At 39.5% G+C, this 15836-nt stretch overlaps 2 long non-coding RNA genes across 3 annotated transcripts in view; one reads left to right on the top strand and one right to left on the bottom strand.

Annotated features, from left to right (window-relative positions):
* Window positions 1-286: 286 nt before the first annotated feature.
* Window positions 287-14210, bottom strand: LOC137664334 (uncharacterized). The gene is made up of 2 exons (XR_011048281.1): window positions 13893-14210; window positions 287-943 (listed from the first exon to the last, which is right to left on the bottom strand). It is a non-coding gene; the product is annotated as an uncharacterized lncRNA (long non-coding RNA).
* LOC137664333 (uncharacterized) overlaps window positions 9436-15836 on the top strand; it is a 111739-nt gene continuing 105338 nt past the window's right edge. For both annotated transcript variants that reach the window (XR_011048280.1, XR_011048279.1), the window contains exon 1: window positions 9436-9617. This is a non-coding gene — a long non-coding RNA (uncharacterized lncRNA). The remainder of the gene's footprint in view (window positions 9618-15836) is intronic.

Raw genomic sequence — 15836 nt, 5'->3', positions numbered from 1 at the left:
CACCCATCTGCAGTGGGAATACCGCCCGTCATGGTGCAGACACATGGTTTGGAAGTTTCTTTATGCTTGGCCATGTTGGAACCTATTGTGAGCCATCTGGGCTAGACCCTGTGCTCTGCAGTGGGACGTGTATGCTGAGAAGGCTTCCTCCCTTTGGTTTTCCTGATGACAGTAAGTTTCCCTCTCTTTCTACTGGGGTGAGGGAAGATCAGAAACCATAGGAGCAAGGAACAGCAGTGCTGGGTGAGGAAGGAAGTTATTCTTTTCACAAACAGAGAGAACACAGTAAAGGAAACCTAATGTTATTTTTATTGGATTCTTGATTTCATTCATCTCTTCAGATCCTTTTAAAAACCATTTGAAATGCATGGGTTCCTGCTATGAAGAAGCCTGCAAACAGTGACTTCTTGAAAGAAGAGGAGTGCAAAGCATCTTCCTTCCTTGTCCTGCCTGATGCTTGAGGATGCCGGGCTAGCAGAAGAGACGGGAAGGAGCAGAGCGTACTAGTGTGCGTGCAGGCTGGGTATAACGAGACCCCAGCTTGCCACACTTTATGCATTAATTCATGTTGCTAGAGACTAGAAAGCTGCATGTATTGTTGTGGATTCAAAAATAGCTATTTTGCACAAAGTATCTGAGAATTGAAGGACACCCTCTCCCCCTTCCGACGTATAATCCATGCAGTGAACTCCTGTACTGTGCGGCTCTAGGACCTTGTTTTTTGGAGTCTGGCACTCATGGTCTTCTTTTCAAAGTCTGCTGGTATGGTGGGTGATCTAGTGCTAATTTCAACTGCATTTAGCCCCTGTGGGGTTTGTCTGTGATGCTGAGCTCCCTGCGCCAAAGACTTTGATCAGCTTGGACCCGCTGCCTGGCCTTACTCCTATTATTTTCTTCTGGAACCTCTAGCAGCAATGTTCAGCTTCACCAGAAGTGCTTCTGCCTGGGGGTAGAGAGGGGAAAATCCTTAGTCTAGACCACTCCCTTCCACATGCTCTTTTTCTCTCATCCTGGCCGAGTAACTGATGGTAACATCTGCATCCCAGTGAGCGATATCACCGCAGATGAGGAAACCAAGGCACAAAGCAAAAGTTGGTATCATCCAGCAGGCCAGTGGATTAGAGGCGAGAATGGAAAGGAGACAATCTGGCATGCTGTCTAATTGGCCACGTTGCCTCCCGTATGTTACCAATGCAGCATTAATTTAGGTGTTTCAGGAGGTGCTTCTGTTAATATATTTCATATTAATAATGATGTTCTAAGATAGTACAAAAAAGTTGATCATGGAAAGCTGAACAGCCAAAAAGAAGTGCTTATTTAGCCTGATTAAGCCTATTTATCAGCATACATGATTTCTCATAGGCAGCGTATTTTCACTTTATTTTCCTTGGTTCTTTTTTGCAAGTGAACCATCCTGGAGTTACCAATTGTCTACGGCAATGGGCACTTTCTCTGCCTATCCACATACTACAGGATATTTTAAGATTCACATTTATAATAGCTACAAAAGATTGCACGTTTTAATAAGCATTTTAAGGCCCAAACATTTTTATAAATCAACTGAGAACTTTTCAAAAGGAGATATAAAAAAAATGTATTGAGGTGATAGTTTTCACTTAAAATTTTTTTATGACTTTAAAAATAACTTCCAAAGAGCTGGCTAGCTGAGCAGAAATTAACCTGGTTTTGGAAGGAAGACCACACAAAGTTCATATGTACTTTTGCTCTGGAATTAATGTGCCATTGAGCCTTGGCAGCTTAAGGTGTCTCTATTTTGAAGGGGGGGTAGGAGGGGGAAGTGGAATGATTTAGTGACTGAAGAGAGTTGCTACTTGCATGAGCTCCATCCCTAGGGATCTGACCTTTTTAATCCTCTTTAGTTAATGTATTGGTGATCTTTACTTAGGCAGAGTAAACAGTGCTGTTCTGAACAAAGGGGAGGTCATGCTTCCTGCATTACACTCTGACCCCGGGGTCGCGGCCTTTGTTCACTTCTCAATGGGAATTGCTCTCAGAGGGCCACCACAAAATGGAGAACTAATTTAGGCACGTGCGGGCAGAGAATGGCAGAGTATCAGGTTTGCCTCACCCGAACCTCCGAGCGCGCAGCAGTCACGACGAGAGTAAAAGTCAAACTATTTCAAAGAGGACGTATTAGCTCTCTACTTACCAGTGGCTGTGGCACTTAATCCCTTGTTGAACTAAATATATTGCTCAGGTCTTCCCCCTGTGCTGCCAGTAATTCAATTTCTCTGTTTTCAACCTTTAAACTTTATTCCCCCCCCCAGCCACTGGACTGTTGCAAATGAAGAAGCAGAAGACTAGTGAAAATTTTTCTCTTAAAAGAACGAGAGAAACCGCATGGCAATTGCAGCATTAAACTTGGGCCGCTGAGGTCTCAAAGTAAGCATTGTTTCTCAGGCTGTAAGGAAGCGTGATGCTGTTTCCCAGCAGATTGTATTCATCACCTTTTTCATAACATTTTCTTTGTGTTGCACCAAGTAAATACACACACACGCATGCACACAGAGCCCTGCGAAGCAGAGCGTGGTGTGGGATACTAAGGCAAAGTGAATAGGACTTCCTCCTGTTTATCACTAATTTTATGCAAAAATGCTGATTTTTTTTTTTTTTTTTTTTTTTTTTTTTGGCTTCAGAAGTAACTGATGGCGGAATGTGAAGCATCTCATTTTTAGTTCTGTGACCAGGGAACATTATATAAACATGGAAGCTGAGATAAATTATCTGGAAGGCTCACGTATAGAAAACCATCACCTTTCACTGGAAGGTGTTTATTATTTTTCACCTATATGCTGTTCTTTGCTCAGCAGTAACATCTGTGAAATACTATGATAAATCATAAATTAATTAAACTGTAAACACATATCTTCAGTCAAAATACTGCTTTTCCACATTTCTTCCTTCTACAAAAAAAAAAAAAAGCCCTTAGTTGCTGATGTCAGCCAAGTTGTGTAAAACACGATAGGGTTAAAACTGAGCACAAGGGATGTGTGTGTATTGGGGGAAACTTATAATGTTGCCATCACAAACATGACTAATAACTACGATAGTAAACTTCGAGGCTTCTGTGGCTGTCAACATTAATAGGATCAAGGTAAAAAGTTGTAGGACAGTAAATTTTAGCTCTCAGACTTGGGTATTTCTGGGTTTACTGGTTTGTGGGTTTTTTTTTTTTTTCACATTTTATACCACTATAAATCCCTGGGAGACTCTACCATATTGGCATAATGGAGTGCAGGGTGGGTTCACCTGTTGTTACTGGTGGTTTAGGGTACAATCCTGCAAAATGCTAGCTGCTGTGGTGTTTGCAGTTGTGTTTCTCTTCACTCCTTTTAGACTGCTCTAGTAATAAGCAGTAAGGCATCCAACAGATGCTTCTCAGTCTGTGTCTTCTATACAGTCGTGGGCACCTCTCGTGTCCAGTCCACCCTTGTAGAGTGGGAGGCTTCACCACGTTGGAAGTGGCTCCATCCTGCCCGGGGGCTGGGAGGAGTGCGTGGGCAGGAGATCCCCAGTGCCTCCGCCTTGTCCAGAGCATCCTTCTCCCGAGGCTTTTCCAAGGCGTGGGGCAGGGCTGGACAGAGAGCCTGGGGTAGTGCTGCTGCATTTGCTACACAGATTTGCCTTCTGTGCCAGACTCTTCTGTCTGGAGAAGAGAGCATGCCACATTTTTAACTGTTGCAGACTTCCAAACCTCTTTCCGCCCCCCCGCTTCAGATTATGTGCTGTAATACAGTTTTGCCCGATATAGAATACTATAACTCTCTTTTGTGTAAGACAGCAAAATTTTCTCTCTGTTTTTCTTTTTCTCTTTCCTCACTTTAATTTTTTTCTTTGCATTCCACTCATTTCAAGTAAAATGTTATGTCTTTCCCTTTTTTTCCTTGAAGTTGTATTATTTAAACAAACACTTCTAATAATCTCCTCTTAGATTTAAAAGTGCATTCTATAATACAGCAAAATAAGCTATTTAAACAAAAGAAGTGGCCAAGCAACTGAACCATCCTGCCTTTTAATTAAAAGTTGCATTCAAAGCTGAGCCAAATGTGAACAGCAGAGAGTTAGTACGAGAGCAGCAAGTGATGCTGACTACAGCAATACTGAAACCAGCTCTTCTCTGTCCTTTATTCGTTACTTGAAATTCCCGAAGTCCACTACCTTTAGATTTTAATGGAAGCCAGAGGGGAAAGGTCTCTTTACTATACCCATTATCCAATAAAAATAATATTGTCAGGTTAGCATATGTATATTGCTCACTTGTGTTAATTAGTTGTAATTAATATATTTACTAATGAAAATACAGGGTCCGTCCCCTTTCACCATGTGTCCTTCAGTGCTAGTATTGCTTTTCTGTTATCTGCAGGATTTTAAAGACTAAAGAGAGTGTCAAGGCAATGTTGGTTGCATTTATCTTTGGGGGTTTTTTGCCTTAAAGCATTGATACGATTGTGCTTTGTTTGGAGGCAATGAGCTGTAGGAGAATTTTAAAATGTGGATAGCTGCTTAGAGTAGAGAAAAAAACTTAAGAAAATATTCAGCCGGTATTCAAATTTTAAAATATTTATTTTTCCTCAAAAAGATAGTGGAACATTACAATAACTATAGTAAGTGCCTGCTTGAAAAGAAAACTAATTTTTCTCAGTATGTGTTAAATACTTCAACATGCAGTATGATAATCTAAGATGTCATAGTAGAAGTGCCTCTTCTGAAAGCTGCTGATTGAGTGGAGCTTTTTGGAGATTTTTCTCTTTGAATGTTCCTGACTCAAACCTCTCAGGATTTTTTTTTTCTTTTTTTTTGTTTTACTGTTTAAAAAAGAGCTTTATCCCTGGCAAAGTTTGGATTAATAGAATGGGCAGAGAATAGTCTATTTTACTGCGTGAACTTGATTCTTCAGCATTGCTATTTCTGACAGTGATTTCTTGAGCTAGTATACCTGGTAAAGCTTAACGGTCGTTAAGACTTTTCTCATTTCCTAGACAAAAATGTTACTGAAATTAGAAATGTGAACTCCTGTATTATTTTTCTAAATTTGCTTCATTGAAATTATTTCCAAATGTGACCTGCAGTGAAAACTTAAGTAAGAACTATTCATATTTAACAGCCTCCTCTGTTAAGCAACTGTTGTACACCTGCCTATTCCACTTTTAATATTGAGCCATTTGTATTATCCCGTTAATTTCCTTGATCCTTTTGACAATGATTTGCAATATATCAGTTTATATGAAACTGATATATATGAGAGGAAAAATTAAAAAAAAATTGTCTTGTAGAACATGAGTTTGGTCAGTCTTCAGATGTACTATGGAAATTACTGAGTCTGTTCTTTACTTTTTGAAGATAAACATTTTTCTAAACGCTGGACTGCTGGATATATATTTAGGCCCAGTATAACTCGGCAAAATTCATTTGAAGTAAATGCTTATTTGCCCTGTTTGTCTTCTGGAAAAATCTCTTCTTCTGCCTCTTTCCGTTGAATACTTGAATTAAAAAGAAATACGTGAAAGTTTCAAAATGTTACATGGATACAGATAGCTGCATATCATACATTTATGCATGTGTGGTTTTTAAATTAATATTAGGGTGAGCAGAAAATACAAGACAGACTTCAGTTGCACCTGTGAAAATAAAAATGCTACTTCTCTGTGAAACCACATTGCTATATTTTTCTGTGGAACGAGGACGATGCCATCCTTATGTTTTCCACTGGCATTATCCACTTTGGAAAGAAAAATGCATGACAGTCTCAAAATGGCATTCTCCGTTAGGGAAAGGCAAAGATGAGAGCTGGAATAACATCGTAGTTCCAGCACAAAATGGCCTTTTGCAATAGTTTTCCAATAAATTGCTTAGACTGATTAAGGTTTTGGCCATTAGCTGGCCAGTAAAAGCTGAACAATAATACAGTAAATCTGATATTGCTATAAAAATCTTCCCCTGTGTGTATGGGATACCCATGTGCTATACGAGCATGCGTGTAAGTACAGCATTGAAGCAAAATTGGGTTTTGCGAGTCCCCATAATGAATTTTAAGTACGTATTTTGCTTTCCCCTCAGTGCCGAAAACTCAGAGCACTGCCAGCTGAGTGCTGGAACAGCATTTTGGTGTACGTGTGCGGTGCTTTATTAGACGAAACCCCTGATCTTTCTGTCAGTCTCCCTAATCGTTTCAGGTCTAGTACAGGAACGAGGTCATGTTCAGGTAGTCACAGAGCAGTTAGTTCATTGCACGTGTTCTCTGAATGTAGCGATGAGTTGTTACGACAATGTTGAAGGGATAAAATTACTGCTGATGTAGTGCTGTTACAATCGACTTCTTTCATATCACTCTTATGCTATATTTTAGCTATATTAACATTTTTAAATGACATGTTTATTTGTATAACTAGAAAAAAATTAGTCCTGAACCATGTCTTCTATGATTTTCCTGTTATAATACAAATGTAACCCTTTGTTAGTAATCTTTAGGCTGCATTATTAAAATACTGTGATTTCTGTTGAGCAGTATTATGTAAACTGAATATTAATTTACAGTCTTACTCTAATAATATTCATACTTAATGGGCTGTCATAACATGAGACCATAAATGCATACATACACGTACGTATCTATCTTGTGTATAGGTCTGCCATATTACACACAGCACACACGTCTGTGTGTGGGCACACACATGCAGAAGAGATGAAGTACGTGGTTTTGTTAAAATGGTTGTTGGTGGAAGGGGGAATTGTTTGATTTTCTTACAAATAAATGACAGAAGTAATATGGGCTTTAGATGACAACTTTGATTTTAGTACTTGGCTTCAGAAATTTTTGAAAAGCAGATGTATTTCTAATTGAGTCAGGGAGAGTTCTTTATTTCGAACCAAGTCTCACTCTCCTATTGCCAAGAGGCAAAAAGTCTCTCTGTCTTTTTTTTCCCCCTGCACAATTTCCTTATTAAGTTACTTGTTTGAACTAGAAAAAAAAACTGTGCAGTTTTCTTGAAATTGTTGGTGGACCAAGAAAAATGCATTGTATTACATTTCTGTTGATAACATTTTCTGGGACTATAAATTTAAGAGTTGACCTTTTAACATTTCAGTGCTTTTATCATCCATCTAAAATCTCGGGTAAAACGCATTTATGCCCTAGGAAAAAATGGTTAAATTTGAAACTTGAAATTTCCATGGATTAGTCACTGATATCCCCTGGGAATTTTCAGTATTCTGAAAAGGAAGTATTTTTAAACAACTGAAAAACATAGTTCACTGAGTAAGTCTGGAAGCAGCTTTTCACAATTCTCCCCCCCCCTCCTTTTTTTTTGTGGTGCCAGTGTTACCATTCACATTGTACTTTATTAGTGTAGATAGCATAGTAAAAACTCCATTGAATGTTTTCTGTATAAGAGTGTTTGTATTGGTTTTGTCAGGTTGTAATAAACTTCATTAAAATAACCTTTATTAAATTATGGCATACATTTAATCTGCATAGATGCCAATTCATCTTTTTAAAAAGCAAAATGGGAAATTAGAAAAAAAAAGATTTTTTTTCAATAAACGTCTGGTTTGCTGGCAACACCAAAATGACCCTCTCTTTTTAAAAACCATTTTACATGCCCTGTAGTGTAAAGGTAATATAACGTAAAGGTCTCTTCTTTCTGTACGAACAGAAACGGCTCCTTTCAGAGCGTGATGCTCTGAGTTGAGGCCTTGCTGCTGCTGCATCTGCTTTGGAGTCCCAGGGCCGTCACTCCACTGCTGCAGCTGCTGGTAGCGGAGCAAGTTTGAACTTCTGCTGATGCCTGCTACCTAATGCCGTGCCTTGTTCACTGTCTGTATTTGGGAGGGGGGCAGTTGTCCCCTCCAATTTGCTAACATCCTTTCTGTGTGTCCTGTCGGTTTTGTCAAATGCGAAATGTGTGCGGATGGATCATGGGACGCTTAAATGTGTCTCTCTGTGGGAATACGTCTTTCTGGACAAAGGAAATGCAGAATCACATGTGTGCGTGACATTTTGTTTACTAAAACTGAAAAGTAGTAGAATACTCTTAAAGCTGAATATGTAAATTTAGGCATCCCTTCAAATGTAAGAAATTTAATAATGCAAGTGTGACAACTTTTAAGTAAGTATAACATGGCAGACGTGAAGAAAAACCCAAATGATTCCCAGGAAGACACTTCATGGAACACAAATTCTATGAAGTATTGAACTGAAGACGGTGTTCTTTTTTTCACAACTAAAATTTATACCTGCAACTGATATAAAGAATGTATAAACCTCTATTATCTGTCCAGATAAATAAATGAATACTTTCAATAGGATTATTACTCTCTTGACATTGTATTTTATGATAATAACAATAATGTGTCAATATTGTTTATGTTAGGATTTTTTTTCAAGAAGAGGGATTTAAATTTACCAGTACCAATATACGCTGCTACAGTTTGAGATTCTAGTGATATTTTAGATAGCCAAGACAGACAGGTGAATCTAAGATGAAGCTTATGTACCATATATTTTTAGTTTTAATGGGCTAACGAGAAATATTTAATTGAACCAAAACCTGAAGTTGGCTATATAAAATAGTACGATACTGATACTCAGCTCATAAACAGATTGTGTCCCTATGAATTCTGTATCTACAACCATTTTGGATTAAGTATCTCTGTGTGTACTAAATAATTGCAACTATGCTATGAATATGTTATCATAATGGACATCCCTTTTTATTTTCTTATAATTTATGTAACTTTTTAATCTTTACTAACATTTCACTCCCAAAAAACCACTAAGGAATTTCTGTTGTACGTCATTTTTGTTCCCATTAACAATTCACTTTGTTCAGGATTGTATCACTCTGTTGTAATTAAAAAATAGATATTCTTAATATCACAGAACTTGGTCACTGGACAACTCTTGACTACTTTAAAAGCCTTTAATTAACTTACAATGTAAGGATATTTTAATCCCCTTTTAGAGCTAAGAAGTTTTAAGTTTTCATTACCGATTTCATCCTGTACATTTGCTTACTTTTTGCAGTCTCTCATTATCTAAAAATTAACATTTTGGGGTTTTTACAATGTATTATTTACCTTTCTTTTTCTTTTTTTTTTCTTTTTTTTTTTTTAACCTTCTCACTTTTTTTCCCCCAGTATCTACTTCTGCCGGGCATCTAATTTTAAGCAGACATGTCCCCATTTAAACAAACGGAGGGCTGTGTTTTAAAATCCAGTAGCTTCTTGTTAACTAGTGATACCAGGAGGAAAAAAAAAAAAAAAAAAAAGTATTGCCAGGACAGAGTATTTGCAGCAGGAGAACTAGAAATGCCGGTCACTGCTGAAGGTACGGGAAGTATCGGCTGGTAAAAATCTCTCTCGTATTTCCAGCCCGTGAACTTCGCATGTGAAGCGCAGCGTTTCCCGGGGTGAGTGCCGCCCCCCCGGCTCCGGGCAGAGGCAGGAGTGCCGCCGAGGGGCAGGGCTCCAGCTGCTGCTGTGGTCCTTACGGAGCAAGTCAGGACCATTGCGGGCCCTTCAGCGGGCCGCGGCCGGGAGAGGTGTCGGCTGGAGCAGGGAGGGCTGAGGCCGGCGGGGCAGCCGCTCACCTGCAGCCGGTAGGAGCGGGAGCGGGGCCGGGGCGGGGCGGCGGCACCTGTGGCGGGCGGCGGGCCGGGCCGGGCCGGGCCCGGGGGGCAGCGGGGGAGGCCGAGGGACAGCGATGCGGAGTGTGGAGCTGTACTGTCTGCTCTCAGCGTGAAGGATGAATTACGGTCTGTCAGAGCATGACTTAACGCTGCCAGGGGAAACTGGCTGCGTTGTGAAGTTTAGGTACATTTTCAGTAAAATACAGTTGTGGTATTTTTACAGGTGAGGAGCTTGCTTCTTATCTGGCCGTAAAACCAGAGGTGACTATGCCATTCCTTAGTTTCCAGCTCGCACCTCCTTCGCAGTTCAATTAGCCTCCAGGAACTTTGTATCCTATCTATGATAAAGAAGTAGAAGCCAGTAAATAAAAATACTGTCTTGCTGCTGATGATGTAAATCTTCCATCAGTGAGCATGGTATATAAGCAAAATATTAATACCATCAGTTTCAAGCGGACAGCTCTGTACAGTAAAAAAAAAAAAAGAAAAAATAGTTGCAAGATGAACAAAATTGTGTCGGTAACACCCTTAAAAAACTGCTAATGCAATGCGCTGTTTAATGCCTCCTTTCTTTAAAAAAAAAAAAAGAAAAAATTAAAACCCAAAACACTTGTCCTACTGCCAGACTTTCATTTGTGTTGATACCAGTTTAATGCCAAGTTTGCTATAAAACATTACTGTTAAAATACAGTGTACTGAAGGAAGTCTTTTTGCAAAATGCTTCATTATGTTTTGAAGAGAAGAATGTGGAAATATATCCTTGTTCAGCTTGCCTTTACAGTTCGGAATCACTGACTTCAAAATTGTCTTTATTTGGTGTTTAAATGTTTTTTCCCATAATTTAAGACACCACTGATCCATTGGAATTAATGCGAGTTATTCAACAGTAGAATAGAACTTTCCCAAGTAACCTATACGATGTGTAATTACTGTCCTTTCTATGGAGTATACACCAGCTATAATCCCACAGAGCACCTTTGCTCCCTTTAGGGAACGATGGACAAGACTGCTTTGCTTTTATTTTTTTTATTTTTTATTTTTTTAATCCATGTCTTTAAGAAGAAAAGCTCTGTAAATGTTAAGCTATTCTTGGTGATGTTTTAATAACATGTACTGGAATTACTTTAATAATACAATTAAAAAAAATCCAAAAATGTGAATTTACACTTTTCTGGATAGCTTAATCCTAAAAAAGAAATATGTTTGATTGGATTATTTTTTTTAAAAATCATGTACCTGGTCATTTTTAATTAAACATTTCTGGAGGTTGTTAGGTTAGAAACCACCCCATCTTGTAAATGAGCTATATTATTTAGAAAGAAAAAAAATCACGAATCTGTTTAGAGCTGACCTTAGTGTTGATGTCTGTATCACAGAAAACTGAGATGAAAGAATGAGAGATACTACTCTCAGTTAAAATATAAGCAAATGAATTAGTGTACAGCAGCAGTATCTACAATGAGTTTCGAATAGACAGAACTTATGATAAGGGGGAAGAGAGAGGTTATAAAATTATGTAATGGTATAAACTGTGGTGTGAGAATATTGGCTTATTACTATTTACATAATTTGAATGTATTCAGGCATAATGAATCTTGAAATAATTCCTCCACTTCCCTTTTTGGAATTCCATTTCTATTAAGTGAAGCTTATGAGTTGGACTACACTTAATTGTTTTCCTCTTTCCTGAATCCGTATTTTTTAGTACTGTGGTAACCTAAAGTTAGATGACTTTCAATCTTATTTTACAACTGTGGTGACAGATATAATGCATTTATATATTTCCTTGAAGAAGGATAACTTTCAGTGAATGAATCTGAGCCATAATCGTGTAAAGGCGATGCACTTTTAACCCTCCAAATGCACCAGAATTATCCCAGTTATGAGACAGGCAAAAGTATAGATGAAACTCGGCTGTTTTGACATTTATACAAAAAGTGAGAAAGGGAGGGATAGATATGGAGAGTAAAGAACAGAGATCTGTATTTTTATAGAGAAAGTAAAAAAATAGATAAGGAGCTAAAATAGTGCCTGAGAAAAAAGGGGGAAAGTCATTCAGAAAACCTATTAAATGCAAGTAAAACACTATCAATTAAGCTATACTTGAGTCTGATCCTTCCCTAAAAATCAGGTCTGTCTTTTGTATTACATTGGCATTAAAAGTTGTTGAATGCACTATCGCATATAATCTCATTTTTTCTGTGTAGGGTTAACATCCACATCTGTGCATGTTCTGTTAAAATAAATACTATCATGAATGTCATGCCATTATTTTTAAATAAAAATGATAAGAGTTTCAGCTGGACATGATCGCTGTCTGCTGCTAAGTCTATTATCCAGAAATTTTGCCTGCCTTTACTTTTTAACCACCCAGAATTTATGCATACACATCCTCTGCATCCATAGTCTGTATGCAATAGATACCAAAGTTATTAGAAGAGGTCAGAATTACTAGGTGTCATTTTACCAAAATAAAAATTTGTGGGAAAGTTACTGTTTAAATATCTTGTCAGCTATGTCCTGGTAATCTCTAGTATGTTTTTACTATAATTCCCTAAAAATAAATATTAAAAACATTTTGTGGTTTCACACCATTAAAAAGAAAAAAAAAGTTGGTAAGGGTAAACCATAAAACATATATTTGGCTTACAAAAGAAATGTTTATACTCCTCAGAATGCCAGTGGTTGAGCATTTTCTTGAGATTTGAGGCTGGATAAAAATGTGTAACAGAGGTTCCTTCAATGTGCCACTGCAGTAGCTGTTCAAGATGTGGCACAGCCAGACAGCTCCGAGAAACCCACGTGTGCCACCCTATACTTTCTAGGCTTGGCTAATATTGTGCATTTTAATAGAGCGAATGGGATTAAAGTCAGGCCTGAAAACAGTGAGACGGGTTTTCATATACTTGATGATGTATAGGTAGAAAATATGTTCCATCAAATACAGTATATACTGTTCTTAATAGTGCTTGCTTTTGCCAGTCTTAACCAGTTAGGCAGAGTACATACAGCTCTTGGAATGGTTGTGTTACAAGCTACAATATATTGTATTAAGTCTTTGTCACTGTCATTACCACAGCTGATCATTTGAATACTGCATTTTTAAAAATCATGTGAGTTTATGTAAGAAAGAAATGCATCTTGGAAAAAAAAAATCTATGACTCTATAAAGACCTCTGCTCCAATTTGCAGGATAGTGTGTTTTTAAGCAGAAGGTTGGAGAGCAGCCTCTTTGGATGGGATCTGAGAGTTGCGAGGGTTAGAAACTCACATCTACCGGTTTTATTTTTCCATTGCCTTTTTTCCTATCACCTCATGATCAATATTTAGAGGAATAAAATATCAATTAATATCTTTTTTCCCTGAAGAATATTTTACAAAGTCTTAGAAACATGTGGTATTGACTTTTCCAATTAGTTGAAACTGCCTAGCTGTTTCAAAAGTACATCAGGAAAGCAATGATAGCATAAGCAAAATAAATATTAAATGAGAGGGACAACTCTGACTTTCCTTAAGTAACCATGTGATCCCTTTTTTCTTATGGTAACATATTTTCCACAAAGAAGACTCTTCAAAGTTGAATCCTGTACAGTCTCCTCTTTCCCCACCCCCCCCCCCTCATGTAGGGCAAATCAAATGCTTGACAACGTTTTTTGTTAGGAAAGCACATGAAAAAAAATTTTTTGAATATACCAATAACAGAAAAAGTATATGTATTTTTACTGCCACAAGGAGATTTCATTGGTTGAGTGAAATGGCGAGATGTGACGCAAAAGGACACTTGGACGGGTAGAAATGCTGATGTATGCCAAAGCAGGCGTACCAAGAAATGCTGTTGCTATGAGAGAAACAGAGGGAGGGAGAGGGAGAGAGAGATCGTGAGAGAGCAAGTTGTGGAGGCCTTATTTTTTCCTTTTTGGCTTCTAGCAGAGAGACTGCAACATCTCCAGTTTCTAGCAGGGAGGGTTTAGAAGCTTTCGGTGGGTATTTTCATTAGACTGAGCATTCAGAGGAGGCGAGGAAGCCGAGAGAGATGCAGGTCACCTTAGAGCACAAAAGCAATTGGAAAGTAGGAGGCTGTATATACTAAGCCAGTGATCTGTGCTATGATAGATACACAAATTAGTACGACATATGAAGCAGCTTAGCTCATTATCCACCTGATGGTATTAAGACTTACAATTCAGAATTACAAAATTAAAATGCACACACACACAGACAGACATATATTTATAATGGCCCCACCTTTTCAGCTTATGAATTATCCAGCTGGGACACCGACGTCTCTTGTGTAACATTCTTAAAGAGCTGCAATAAATTCACCTTGTGAGTCCATTAGCCAGAAAAGGGGGAAAATAATTTGCAGGACATTTTTTTTTTTGTCTCTCTTCTTCGGCAAGGGGGAGAAAAGTTTGTGCTATGAACTTAGCCTAGCAGCTTCTGGAACGTGAGCCAAAAGGGGCAGGAAGTTGTTTTACAATAGCGTTACAGTGATCTGCCACAAATGGAAAAAGCCAAATGTTGGACTCGGCAAAGAGAAAAAACATCCTTCTCCCTCTCATTTCCCTCCTTTTGCCCCTTAAGAGAGAAAAAGAGAAAGGAACGTTGAGCTAGAAGTTCTTTTTTCTTTTTTTAATTGCTTCTTGTAAGTCATGGAAAGATTATCTTACTTGCATATTCCATGGCAAGCACGAGGGAAAGAAGTATCAAAGGGACGTTTAAAAAAAACGCACTTGGTAACTAGCAACGGGACTTTTGGCACAATTCCTTGAGTTTGCTTGAGGTTATGGCGGGGGGATGGGAAGAAGAAAAGCAAGTCGACGCAGTACGTTTTCTTTAAAAAAGGGGAGGGGGGATGGAGGAGAAACTATATAAAACTTTTTTTTTTTTTTAAAAAAAAGGAAATGTGCGTTGATCCTCTGAAGCTGAATCCTCAGGCATTTGTGGCCCGTCTTTGCAGTCCGATATGTTTTTTTGTGAGTGTGTGTAAGCGCTCTCAATCAAACAGCAATCATGGCAGCTGTTTTTCTTCCAGCACAGCAGTTGAGCTGTCTCGCCCAAATGCTTATCAGCTTTTGACTCGGTGCCAAGATAGTTATAAGGGCCAAGCAGCCTGAGCTGGGCTGTGCAGCTGGTTTAGAAGTAAGGGCATGAAAAAACAAAATCACCAAGTTTTTTTGTCACGTACAGTATTTACTTTTTCAAATATCCATTTTCAGCTCTGTGGGTTTGAGGGTTTTTTTGTGTGCGCTGCAGTTTCGTGGTCCTTGCGGACTGCTTCGCTGCCGAGAGACGTCTAAGTACGTGTAAGTGTAACGAGGAGCCCTCTTCTCTCCGTTTTAATCCCGGAAGATGTTTCTGTAGGACCTTCCTCTCTCCCCCCCACCCCCAGTTAAAAGCTACACTAGCCGCCCCGCGCTGTCAAGCACGCTGCCATAGCGTGGGTGCGCTGACATTCCAGCGCAGCAGATCTTTTCCTCCCCGGGTCCCCTCCCGGCGGGGCCGTCCCCATGCTAACCCCCGGGGCTCCCTGGCCGCAGAGCGGAGCGGCTGTGGCCGGGGGGGGGGGGGGGGGGGTCGGTGCGCGGCGGGGCGCGGGGCTGGCCGCGCTGTGCGTGCGGGCTGCGTGGCGCCGGGTGGCTCTGCCTGTGATGAAAACGAGCCTGCTCACGCAGGGCCGTGCCTCTCTTTCATCATCAGCTCTAGCCCTCTGCGTTTCGCTAGCTCACGTCCTCCTCCTCCTCTTCCTTAAGCCGGATCGCTCCAGTCGCTCACAAGGGGGAGGCTGGGCTCGGGGAAAAAAAAAAAAAAGAAAAAAAAAAAAAAGGTTGCTGCTGCTGCTGCTTGCATTCCTGCTGCAAGGGCCTCCCCTTCAGACGGCCTTTGCCAGAGCAGAACTTTTAAAAATGCTGCAAATAGGATCTTCTTTTTTCCCCCGCTTTATTTAACCCTCCTCTTCCACCGTTTAAGGACGGGGCTCGTTTTCCGCCTCTCCCGCGCTCTGCTCGGCTGTTCTGTATATCGCAGTGTTGAGGTTAAAGCTCCAAGTATTTTCCCCTCCGCTGAGCCTTTTCTCTCTCTCCTCTCTCTCTTCTTCCTCCGTTAAAGAAATTGATTTCTTTGAGCAATGAATCGGGCTTTGCTAGTTTGTATGCTGTGAGAATGAAGGCTTTTATTTGCGATTTTTTC

The sequence above is a fragment of the Nyctibius grandis genome, chromosome 5, assembly GCF_013368605.1.
Source record: "Nyctibius grandis isolate bNycGra1 chromosome 5, bNycGra1.pri, whole genome shotgun sequence".
NCBI lineage: Eukaryota > Metazoa > Chordata > Aves > Nyctibiiformes > Nyctibiidae > Nyctibius > Nyctibius grandis.
The sequence above is the reverse complement of the archived record's forward strand: the minus strand, read 5'-3'. Positions and strand labels throughout refer to the sequence as shown.